This window comes from Haliaeetus leucocephalus, unplaced genomic scaffold (genome assembly GCF_000737465.1).
Source record: "Haliaeetus leucocephalus isolate CR32 unplaced genomic scaffold, Haliaeetus_leucocephalus-4.0 Scaffold506, whole genome shotgun sequence".
Classification (NCBI taxonomy): Eukaryota; Metazoa; Chordata; class Aves; order Accipitriformes; family Accipitridae; genus Haliaeetus; species Haliaeetus leucocephalus.
This window is the reverse complement of record NW_010972942.1, coordinates 6,579,217-6,589,498: the sequence shown is the minus strand read 5'-3', so window position 1 is coordinate 6,589,498 and position 10,282 is coordinate 6,579,217.

Sequence of the window (10,282 nt, the reverse complement as noted above, 5' to 3'; positions counted from 1 at the left end):
GGAGCCCGCCTGGGGCACCGGCTCAGCTTCCCTCTCCCGAAGCGCCGACAGAAGACGGCCCTGGGTGCCGCCGGGGTCGCGGAGGAGGCGGCCGCGCTCTGGGGCAAGCGGGGCCCGCGCCCTCCCGGGCCGCGGCCGGTCAGAGCGGGCTGGCCCCGCTGCGGTCTGTGCCCGTAGGGCCGGGCCAGGCTCCGCTCCCGCCCGGCACCCCCCGCCATCCAGGTGCAGCCTTGATTTCCTTCTGCCCCCCCCAACTTTTGTGGTCGCCAGACCTCGGCCGACGGGACGCTGGGCGCCCGCCGGGCGGAGTGAGGAAGCCGCGCTCCCTGGGCTCGGTGCGGTTACGGCTGAGGCGCAGCCGCAAGGTACAGCTTGCCCTGTGCTGGCAGCAGGCCCCTGCCACCCCGTCTGCTTACATTATACTGTCTAGCCAGAAATAACGTATGTTATCCGAGCAACAGCGAACAAGGAGTCCAATGACGAGGAGGCAGAAGGGAGGAAAAGCTAACCGGCAAGTATAGAAGGAAGAGACGTTAAAGGGGAGGCTAGATGTGGATTAAAAACCCGACCCAATCACAGAAGGCTCTTACCAGGGTAAAACAGATGAAGAGGTCTGAGAAATCAGCACTGATCCAGAAAACATCCAGGCCGAATCGAGCTGTCCTTCAACCCCCCCCGCCCCCCCAATTCATGCTGTTTTTATTTATTAAAGCTTCTGGCTGACAGATACTCCCAGTGGATATATGGAGAAGAAGGATCAAGAAACAAGTAATTTATGGCTGAAGTTTAGCATTGTCAGAACAGCTTTTGCTGCCAGCAGCTGATGAATACAGGGTAAGAGATTAAGATGCAACTATTTGGTATGGCTTTGCCTTGCCAGAATTGAGAGTGTGCACCAAACACATTGTATGAACTGTTTTTAATAGGTTGGTTTCTTCCTACTATATGGAGCAGTGACTGACTCAGGGAGCAGACCGATTAGTCTGCTAATGACCTTATGACCAGGTTTTTCAACTACAGAACACCTTCATCAGCTGTGAAATGCTCAGTTTTGTATGAATGTTGCTGTTCAACCCCAGCCAGCAACTAAGCACCATGCAGCCACTTGCTCAATTTCCTCCCTCCCAGTGGGATGGGAGAGAGAATCAGAAGGAAAAAGGTAAAACTCGTCGGTTGAGATAAAGACAGTTTAATAGAACAGAAAGAAAGAAACTAGTAATTATAGTAATAACAATAATAAAATGACAATACTAATAAAAGGATTGCAATATACAAAACAAGGGATGCACATTGCAATTACTCACCAACTGATTCCCAGTTAGTTCCTGAGCAGCGATCCCCCACCCAGCCAACTCCCCCCAGTTTATATACTGGACATGACGTCACATGGTGTGAAATACCCCGTTGGCCACTTTGAGTCAGCTGCCCTGGCTGTGTCCCCTCCCAACTCCTTGTGCCCCTCCAGCCTTCTTGCTGGCTGGGCATCAGAAGCTGAAAAATCCTTTGACTTGTTGCTCAGTTGTGTTTATACTAACTGAAAACATCAGTGTGTTGTGTTATCAACATTGTTCTCCTACGGAACCCAAAACATAGCACTATACCACCTACTGGAAAGAAAATTAACTCTATCCCAGTTGAAACCAGGACAATATCCAGCCCTTATTCTATACCATTTATGTTGTGCTCAGGTCACATACTTTCCAATAGATCCTAATCAATCACCATCACCTTTTCCATCCTTTGAGACAGATATAGATAGATATATGCACACACAGAGATATCATTCCCTTAGTCTATGGGCCATCTCTATAAAATGTTCATCGAGTTCCTTTAGTCCCTGAATTTGGGCTCCATCTATCATAGCAGTCTTTCTGGGCAGGAGGGATGGTGCGAAGCCCGCTCAGTCGGCAGAGCAGGAACGGGCTTCAGTGCGGTGTGGCGAGTGGGTGACATTGGGCACAGCAGGAGGATGGTGTGCACTGTTGGATTGTTGCATGCCAAAGTCAGTTCTGGTTCCATCGCTACTGTGCTTCGCTCAGTTTTATCAAAGTTCATTCTTGCTTGATCTAAGTGGTTCTTACTGTAATACCATTGTTAAAGCATATAACAATTATAGTAATGATAACATACAATGGCAGGGTTATATAGCAACTAACGTCATACAATTTAATTCATTGGCTAGTCTCACCTAAAATCAAATCCCCTTGAGGCACACATCGGACTTCCCCATCTTTTTGCATCATCCACCACGTGCACCCAGGTCCTTGAGCAAAAGCAATCCCACAATTGGGTTTGCTTTTGCCTGAGGCAGGAGTAACCCAGACTGTCTTCCCTAACATATTTTTTATGTGTGCTATACGGACTTTATCCCCTTCTACAGTACGTAAAAGTTCTGACTGGGCAGGGCCACCCTGAGTGGCAGATCCTCTGGTGTTGACTAACTAGGTGGCTTTTGCTAAATGTGTATCCCAATGTTTGAAGGTGCCAGCACCTATTGCTCTCAGTGTAGTCTTTAACAGTCCATTGTATTGTTCGATTTTCCTGGAGGCTGGTGCATGATAGGGGATGTGATATGCCCGCTCAATGCCATGTTCTTTGGCTCAGGTGTCTCTGAGGTTGTTTAAGAAATGAGTCCTGTTGTCTGACTCAGTTCTTTCTGGGGTGCCATGCCACAAGACTTGGTTTTCAAGGCCCAGGATAGTGTTCCGGTTGCTGGCAGGGGGCACAGGATATGTTTCCAGCCACCTGGTGGTTGCATCCACCATTGTAAGCACATGGTGCTTGCCTTGGCGAGTGAGTGGGAGTGTGATATAGTCAATCTGCCAGGCCTCCCCATATTTATATTTCAGCCATCACCCTCCATACCACAGGGACTTTAACTGCTTGGCTTGCTTAATTGCAGCACATGTTTCACATTCATGGATAACTTGTGCAGTAGTATCCATGGTTAAGCCCACCCCTTGATCACGAGCCCATCTATATGGTGCATCTCTTCCCTGATGACCTGAGGTGTCATGGGCCCACCTAGCCATGTATAACTCAGCCTTATGTTGCCAGGTGGATCCACCTGAGCCACTTCAATCTTGGCGGCCTGATCCACCTGCTGGTTGTTTTGATGTTCTTCAGTGGCCCGACTCTTGGGTGCGTGAGCATCTACGTGACGTACTTTTACAACCAGATTCTCTAGCCAGGACACAATATCTTGCCACAGTGCAGCAGCCCAAATGGGTTTACCACTGCGCTGCCAGTTGCTCTGCTTCCATTGCTGTAACCACCCCCACAGGGCATTTGCCACCATCCATGAGTCAGCATAGAGATAGAGCACTGGCCACTTTTCTCTTTCAGCAATGTCTAACGCTAGCTGGATGGCTTTCAACTCTGCAAACTGACTCGATTCATGTTCTTCAGCAGTTTCTGCGAGTTGTCGTACAGGACTCCATACAGCAGCCTTCCACCTCCGATGTTTTCCCACGATGTGACAGGACCCATCAGTGAACAGGGCATATTGCCTCTCATTTTCTGGCAGTTTATTATACAGTGGGGCCTCTTCAGCCCGTGTCACCTCCTCCTCTGGCAACATTCCAAAGTCTTTGTCTTCTGGCCAGTCCGTGATCACTTCTAAAATTCCTGGGCGACTGGGGTTTCCTGTGCGAGCCCGTTGTGTGGTCAGTGCGACCCACTTACTCCACATGGCATCAGTTGCACGTTGTGTAGAGGAGACCCTCCCTTTGAACATCCAGCCCAGCACTGGCAGTCGGGGTGCTAAGAGGAGCTGTGTTTCAGTACCAACCACTTCTGAGGCAGCTCGAACTCCTTCATATGCTGCTAATATCTCTTTTTCAGTTTGAGTATAGTGAGCCTCAGATCCTTGATATCCCCGACTCCAAAACCCCAGGGGTCGGCCTGGGGTCTCCCCTGGTGCTTTCTGCCAGAGACTCCAGGTAGGGCCATTCTCCCTGGCTATGTTATAGAGCACATTTTTAACATCTTGTCTTACCTGGACTGGCCCAAGGGCTACTGCATGAACAATCTCCCGTTTAATTTGTTCAAAGTCTTGTTGTTGCTCAGGGTCCCATTTAAAATCATTCTTCTTCTGGGTCACTTGATAGAGAGGGCTTACAATCAGACTGTAACTGGGAATATGCATTCTCCAAACCCTCACAACACATAAGAAGGACTGTGTTTCCCTTTTATTAGTTGGTGAGGACTTAGCTGCTATTTTGTTGATCGCATTCATTGGGATCTGATGACATCCATCTTGCCATTTTATTCCTGAAAACTTGATCTCCTGTGCAGGTCCCTTGATCTTACTTTCTTTTATGGCAAAACTGGCTTTCAGAAGGATTTGGATTATTTTCTTCCCTTTCTCAAAAACTTCTTCTGCTGTGTTGCCCCATACGATGATGTCATCAATGTATTGCAGGTGTTCCGGAGCTTCACCTTTTTCCAGTGCAGTCTGGATCAGTCCATGGCAAATGGTGGGGCTGTGTTTCCACCCCTGGGGCAGTCAATTCCAGGTGTACTGGATGCCCCTCCAAGTAAAAGCAAATTGTGGCCGGCACTCTGCTGCCAGAGGGATTGAGAAAAACGCATTAGTGATGTCAATTGTAGCGTACCACTTGGCTGCCTTTGACTCTAGTTAGTATTGAAGTTCCCAGCATATCCGGCACAGCAGCACTCAGCAGCCGTGTGACTTCATTCTGGCCACAATAGTCAACTGTTAGTTTCCACTCTCCATTAGACTTTTGCACGGGCCATATGGACTATTAAAGGGTGAATGAGTTTTGCTGATCACTCCTTGCCTCTCTAGTCAATGAATCAACTTGTGGATGGGAATCAGGGAGTCTTGGTTGGTATGATATTGCTGCGGGTGCACCTCTGTGGTAGGAATTGGCATTTGTTTTTCTTCAACCCTCAGCAACCCTGCAGTCGAAGGGTCTTGAGAGAGACCAGTCAAAGTAGACAGCTGTTTAATTCCCTCCATCTCCAAGGCAGCTATACCAAAAGCCCACCAATACCTCTTTGGGTCCTTAAAATACCCTCTGCTGAGGCAGTCTGTGCCAAGGATGCATGGAGCCTCTGGGCCAGCCACAATGGGGTGTTTCTGCCACTCATTCCCAGTTAGGCTTACTTCAGCCTCTAATACAGTTAACTGTTGGGATCCCCCTGTCACACCAGAAATACAGATGGGTTCTGCCCCTTTATAACTTGATGGCATTAGAGTATACTGTGCACTGGTGTCTACTAGAGTGTTGTACTCCTATGGGTCTAACGTGCCAGGCCATCAAATCCACACAGTCCAATAGACCCAGTTATCCCCTTTCCTCCACCTGGCTGGAGGCAGGGCCCCTCTAATTCTGGTCAGTGTCCATTACTTGCTTCTTGTAAAATTGACTTAGAAGTCCCTTCAAGAGGATCAGAAGTAAGATCAGCTCTTCTACTCTGTTTGGAAACTGGAGCAGCATTTTTCCTGGAAGAATCCCCTCTGTGGTGGTTTTTCCTTGCAACTCATGTACCCGTGCATCTAGGACTGAGACAGGTTTTCCATCCCATTTCCTCATGTCCTCTCTGTGGTCACATAGGTAAAACCACAGGGCACCTCGTGGTGTGTACCTTCTATATTCTCTCTCTTGGGCAGAAGAACGCTCACTCCTAATAGCTGAGATACTGGTCTGTACAGGTGGGGAGTAGGACATACCCTCTTTGAATTGCTGGAAATCCTGGGGCAGCTTCTCCACAGCCAAAATGCAGGCTTCGAGGGAGGAAGAGAGATTTTCTTTGTATTGCTGGAGTTGGTGAGCCACTTCATCCACTGTCAGCACCTCTTCATCTTTCCAGGTCAGTATTGTCAGTGGGTTGGCATAGGACGATGGTGTGCTCCGTACAAACTTCGGCCACATGGGTCGTATGCATTGGACTTCATCTGGATCTTTGAGTAATTGTGCGTTGTCCAGGTCATAATAAATCATCTCTAGCATGGCTAATTCCCTCAGATATTGGATACCTCTCTCCATGGTGGTCCATTTGCCTGATTGACATATAGCATCTTCCTTGAAGGGGTACCTTTCCTTCACGCTTGACAGGAGTCGCCTCCAGAGGCTGAGGGCTTGTGTCCCTTTTCCAATTGCCTTGTCAATGCCACCCTTCCACCTTCCCTGGAAAGAAATCCCAGCTGCTTGCTTCCCTACCTTCTAATTCCAGGCTACCAGCCCCATTGTCCCAGCATCGGAGCAGCCAGGTGATAATGGGCTCATCTGGACAACGGCTGAAATCTTTTTCCATATCCTGCAGCTCACTCAGGGATAGAGATCGGGTGATTACCTCTGGTTCTGCTTCTTCCTCCTGTTCTTGTGATGACACTGGTTCATCTTCACCCTTCGCTAAGCGAACTAAATTTTTTGTATATTTCTTCTTCTGTATGGGGGCAACTGATACTGGTGCAGGTTGGTTTGCTGGTTCAGCTGCAGTCCCTGTCACGGCGGTTGGAGTGGCCGCAGTACCTGTCACCTTGTTGTTAGATCCAGAGACCTTCTCTTCCCCTTGAGGGTACTGAGTGGTGTTGAACAGGGCTTGATAGGCATGGGCCAGGCCCAAGCGTGTTGCAATAATTTGTGTCTCCCTCGAACTGTCGGGGTGACAGCATGCTTTTTTCAAATGTTCTACTAGTTTTTCAGGATTCTGCACTTGTTCAAGGGTGAAGTACCAAAACACTGGAGGTGCCCACCGCCCTAGGCATTTGCCCATACTACCCCCCACACCCTGCCACTCATAATTATCCAGCCTTGGGGCAGATCTCTGAGTGATCTTCTTAAATAGCTGTTTAACCCTAAACAAGACCTGAACCACATTCAGGAACATGCTAGTTCCTAGCACTAGGACCATGCTGGTTCAACATCCCAAGGGTATTCAAATTTTTCAAAATTCTCAAATGCCACTCTAATTAGAGTGGAGGAGAAGGGAAAGGGGAAGAAAGGTGTCTCGCCCATAGATTGGCTCCCCGAGGAGGAAAGGTAAATGGGGTAATTATTAATAGTTTCCCACAGATGGCTCCCGAAGTATAGAGGTGACGACAATGCTGAGTGCAAATGCCGGATTAGTCCCACGACTGATAACTTCATCATACCATAAACCAGTATTACACAATATATCAAAGTGAAAACCTTAATCCACCTCCCACGGATGATAAGCAGCAGCATAGGGACTATATACAGCAAGTGAGGTAATACATACCAGAACTCTAAAAACGAGCGCCACAACTCTAAGCTCATAAATCGACATTGTGACCAGTGACTATTAAACTAATATAATGAATGCTTGTAACAAATTAGTTTTAACACACTCTGGTCAGATCTGTCGTTATCTCAACCCTTCGTGCCCCACGTTGGGTGCCAAAATGGACTGTCGTGGTTTAACCCCAGCCAGCAACTAAGCACCACGCAGCCGCTTGCTCACTTTCCCCCCTCCCAGTGGGATGGGGGAGAGAATTGGAAGGAAAAAGGTAAAACTTGTTGGTTGAGATAAAGACAGTTTAATAGAACAGAAAGGAAGAAACTAGTAATGATAGTAATAACAATAATAAACCACCAATACTAATAAAAGGATTGCAATACACAAAACAAGTGATGCACAATGCAATTGCTCACCACTCACCGACCGATGCCCAGTTAGTTCCTGAGCAGCGATCCCCCCCCAGGCTAACTCCCCCCAGTTTATATATCAGATATGACATCACATGGTATGAAATAACCCGTTGGCCAGTTTGGGTCAGCTGCCCTGGCTGTGTTCTGTGCCAACTTCTTGTGCCCCTCCAGCTTTCTTGCTGGCTGGGCATCAGAAGCTGAAAAATCCTTGACTTTAGACTAAACACTGCTTAGCAACAACTGAAAACATCAGCGTGTTATCAACATTCTTCTCATACTGAACCCAAAACATAGCACTATACCAGCTACTAGAAAGAAGACAAACTCTATCTCAGCTGAAACCAGCACAATGAATTTATTAAATCGGGAGACAGGAATACTTGGTATCTGGAGATGATCTGGGTTACTTAAAAATACAGAAAAGGCTACAGAAATTTTTGCTTTCACACCTGGATTTTTTTTTTTTTAAATATAAAAGTTTAAACAGAACAAGCAGTCATATTTCAGTCCCAAGTTGGTTTATATCATAGAAATCTCTTTATCCCCTGGCCACACCAGTATTTTGTAACTCTAAAGTAAGCAGAACGTTATTTCAAGAATAACAATTTGAAAGTATATCCCTGATGGCATACCGTGTAGTCAGGGATGTCACATACTGCACCCAGAAAGTACATTGGGCTGAGATAAAAATTAGAATCCTTTCTGCAAGGTAGTCTTGCATCTATTTCCCACCTCAGCCTTTAAAAGAAATCAGGTCATCTCATCTCCACAGAACACAACAAACAGGACTCAACTGGGACAAGACATCCTTTCCTCAAGCTATAATCAGCAAGTGCCCTGAGCGTCTGGCTCGATGTCCTCTCGTACAGGGAGAGAGCTCCTTGGTTTCCACTTGGTTTTGTGTTTCTCCTGATGATATAGTGCAAACTACTATACTGAAATGGAAAACAAGGCAACCTGTTGCCTCATCGGAACAGTTTCCACACCTTCCTTTTATTGGAGTTTTCCCTTCTGCCGCATCATGTTTCTTAGGGCCCTTCAGGCAAAGCGGGGTAATATAAAACACCCGAGACTGCAGCCCTCGGTCTGCTGTTTGCCAATGGGTTTACTGGCCCATGTTTGCCAGGTTTCTTTCCAGATGTCCACATTTTGAAATATTAGGCTTCAAAATGATTGCATCATTTAGGAAGGAAGTTGCCAACAGTCTGAAATGGGGGAAGCTTCTGGCATCTTCTCACAGAAGCCATGCCGGTGGCCCCCCTGCTACCAAAACCTTGCCATGCAAACCCAATACACCGTTTCACATGGCAAGACTGTGGAGGATTTGGTAGGAAGCGTGTTATTGCACCTGCACTAACAGATGCAAACAGAACAATGCCCTTCCTAGTTGGGAGCCCTTCCTGAATTCACTCGTCATCAAACAGGCTTAAAGATATAACCAAGAACGACATTTTAAATGCAGTGTAAGTAAGGAAGTTAGCAAGAAACAGAATAGAAAACCCCCCAAAGGTTATAATTACCATCAAACTTCTTTCCTAGGTCTTAAACCTAATAAATGATGCTGCCTCTTAGGACAGGATCTTCAAATTAGCTGGCAATAAGGCTGGCAACACAATTTGTCCTCAGCTGTTTAAGAAGTTAATGCATCAAATGACATTTGCCATTCTAGCTTGATGAGACAGAAATTGCCCCTTCTCTTGTTTTTATTCTTAACTTTTAATGCATTCTGCACAGATGAATGTATTCAATACAAAGGATGTAAATAGGCTAATCCCCCTTTTTATACATACATGGCATAAAGCTTACATTACCACTCTTTTTAAATAAACACTTCTTCTGACTTATAATCTCATGATCAACAAGGACTCTTTAGACTTTTGCAACATGTCATAGCAGATATAAGTATCCTTTATTGTATATACATTTTAGTAACAGTGCAACCTCTGCTTTTAATATTCCAGAGACACCATACACAATCATTAATCACAAGTCTGGTTAAACTGCAATCTCCCTCATTTTTTTTTAGAATGTCAGGCATCTGCTGCAGCACAGCACGGTGCACAGAATTCTCTGATTTGTATCTTCTTGCTTTCTTTGCTGCCTGCAAGTTCCAATGATACCTGAACTGAATTCTAAAGTCATTTCCATGTATTTAAAAATGTAAGTGTAGTAAAACAGAAGAAAATGGTTCAGTGACATGTTGCCTGACAGCAGATTTCTTATTTGGCTCAGAAAGGTAATGAGACATCACCTCTTCATACAAGTTTCCTGCTGGCTTATGTTCTCAGACCTCATGACAGAAAACTGTGCCATTTCACTGATCTTTCTATTTTCCTGAAGCAAAATGACATCATTCAGAGCATGTGAATTAAGCTTTTTTAAAAAGAAAACACTGATAATTCTCTCTTCATTCCTAACAATGGAAAAGGTAACTATAAATTCATGAAATAGCTACGAGAAAACAATAATTATTAATGGCAAGAAGTCCACGTGAAAGCTTCTGAGTAATTATGGAAAAACCTCAAAATGGCACTGCACAGAAAGTTAAAAGTGAGCAAGAGTCATGACATGGCCAAAAATGAGATAAATGAAGTTCACAAAAAGCATCATTTTATAGAGCAGAAAGTTATTATTTCCACTCT